The sequence below is a fragment of the Spinacia oleracea genome, chromosome 3 (genome assembly GCF_020520425.1).
Source record: "Spinacia oleracea cultivar Varoflay chromosome 3, BTI_SOV_V1, whole genome shotgun sequence".
In the NCBI taxonomy this organism is placed as follows: domain Eukaryota; kingdom Viridiplantae; phylum Streptophyta; class Magnoliopsida; order Caryophyllales; family Amaranthaceae; genus Spinacia; species Spinacia oleracea.
Window position 1 is genome coordinate 42,886,877 of NC_079489.1, and position 2,384 is coordinate 42,889,260.

Sequence of the window (2,384 nt, forward strand, 5' to 3'; positions counted from 1 at the left end):
CGTTACCTGCAAATTTTTGACCACTTCCAAGAATCTGCCAAACTGCTTGTCTAGCTTATTCTTGAGTTGTCGGTTTGGGAAGGGGAGTGCAATAGGTGGTACTTGAATATCCGCCCCCTTCTTAACCTCAGTTGTAGCCTCATTCTCATTGACTACCTTTTCAACTTCCTTTTCATCCATAACTATCTTCGGGATTTCCTCACTGACTAGATCACTAGCAGACACCCCGGAATCAACCTCAACCGGCATAGAAGGACCATCATAATCCCTACCACTCCTCAATGTAATTGCATTAGCAGTCTCCCTATTTTCGGGCTGCGAAGGAAATTGGCCTGGTGGCCTCCCTGCAATAGTAGTAGCCATCTGTGCCAACTGTGTATCAGTGATCTTGTTGTGAGCAGTCAGAGCATCGATTTTTGCATCCTTTTCACTTAGAGTTTTTTGCATTTGTAGCATCATGTTTCTCATCTCTACTAGCATAGGGTCGTTGTAGTATAGTGGTAAGTATTCCCGCCTGTCACGCGGGTGACCTGGGTTCGTTCCCCGGCAACGGCGCCAAATTTTGACAGGCTGTGTGGTTTGAAGTGGTGGTGGTGGAGGTGATGTGTGTTGTCTAGGGAACTCAGGTGGTCCACTAGACTGTTGGTTGTAGTTGTTCCGTGGTTGGTAGGATTGTTGATGTGGGGGTTGGTATGGTTGCTGTGGTGGATGTTGGACTTGGTGAGGGTTCTGGATATTGTTGCTCCTGTATGATAGTAGAGGGTTGTTTTTGTAGCCCTCATTGTAAGAGTTGGAGAATGGGTTATTTTGTTTGTAGGATTGAAATACGTTACACTGTTCAACAGAGCTCCTACATTCCGGTGCATAATGACCAAACATTCCACAACTTTCACAAACAGTAGCAGGTTGGGCACTCATAGCAGCTACACTAGCAGGTTGGGCAGATTGAGTATTGGCTGCTTGCATATTATCAAACTTATAGTGTAAAGCAGTCAATTGGGCAGTTAGTTGTTCAATGGAATTTAAATCATGCTTACCACCCCTGTTAGATAGACCTCTAGGATTCCCATACTGGGCATTGTGAATGGCTATCTCCTCAATCACCTCCATAGCTTTAGGCACCTCTAGTTGCATGAACCTCCCACTAGCAGCTGAATCCAATAAACATCTAGACTCATTACCCAGACCATTATAAAACTGCTGAATCAAGAACCAATCTTCCGAACCATGGTGTGGGCATTCTCTTTGCAAATCTTTGAATCTCTCCCAGACCTCAAACAAACTCTCATCCGCTTGTTGTGAGATACATAATATCTGACCCCTCGGACGAGCCGTTTTCTCAGGTGGAAAATATTTAACATAAAAAGCAAGAGCCAAGGATTCCCAATTAGTGATTTTCAAAGCCGCCCGATTCAACCCATTAATCCACAGTTTAGCTTTCCCACTCAAAGAGAACGGGAAAAGTATCTCCATAGTCTGCTCCGGAGTCAATCCCTTTTGCTTGATGGTGGAACAATATTGGATAAAGGACTGAATGTGAAGATTCGGATCTTCACCTGGTTCCCCACCGTACTGGCGTCTCTCGATCATGTTAATGAATGCAGGCTCAATCTTGAAGGTCTCAGCTGCAATAGAAGGCATGATCGCCTTTGGTAGCACGGACAGACTTGGCTTAGAATAGTCTGTAAGCCGTGGGGTAGGTGGCGGTATCAGATTTTCGTCACCCATCTCTATCTCTGAAACTGAATCTGTATCTGAAGGAAAAAGATCGCCAATATTATGATCAGAATCAGAGTAATTCCCACACTGTGCAATGAAAGTTCTTCGTCTACGAAAGGTTCTTTCGGGCTCAGGATCGAATGGAGTAAGATTACTAGTACCTACGGCCCTGGGCATAGACAAAGACTACGAAACAATGTGAGATCTGGTCTCAAGGAACGTGAGTTCCTTGAGTAGTAACAAACAATAATCTAGGATAAGCAATCAACAACAGAAAATAAAACCGTTTCCCCGGCAACGGCGCCAAATTTTGACAGGCTAAAGTCGTATCACCTAATCAAAAATAACCTAAGGTCCACTAGCTAGGTAGCAAGGGAAGTCAGGATCGAATCCACAGGGAAACAGGCGTTCTTTCTACTATCAATTAATTAATCTAGACTATTGTGAACAAAAGTTGGTTGATGGTTTGTATGCTAAGACTATGAACGATAATTAAACAAGAATGAATCAATATATTAAGGAATCTAGGGTATAGGTTCGCCAACAAATAATAATCCAGGACATTGAACTATCACGATAATCAACAAAGTAATTAATTAGACTAGCATGCTCTCTCAAGTCGATACTAATCATAGACTTAGAATTAACGGGCTCTCGCTACGTAT

General features: G+C 43.3%; 1 non-coding gene and 1 pseudogene across 1 annotated transcript; both read left to right on the forward strand.

The window, feature by feature from the left end:
• Positions 1-483: 483 nt before the first annotated feature.
• On the forward strand, positions 484-555 carry TRNAD-GUC (transfer RNA aspartic acid (anticodon GUC)). The gene has a single exon. It is a non-coding gene; the product is annotated as a tRNA-Asp (tRNA).
• Positions 556-1,222: 667 nt separating this feature from the next.
• Positions 1,223-1,322, forward strand: LOC130470918 (uncharacterized; annotated as a pseudogene).
• Positions 1,323-2,384: the final 1,062 nt, after the last annotated feature.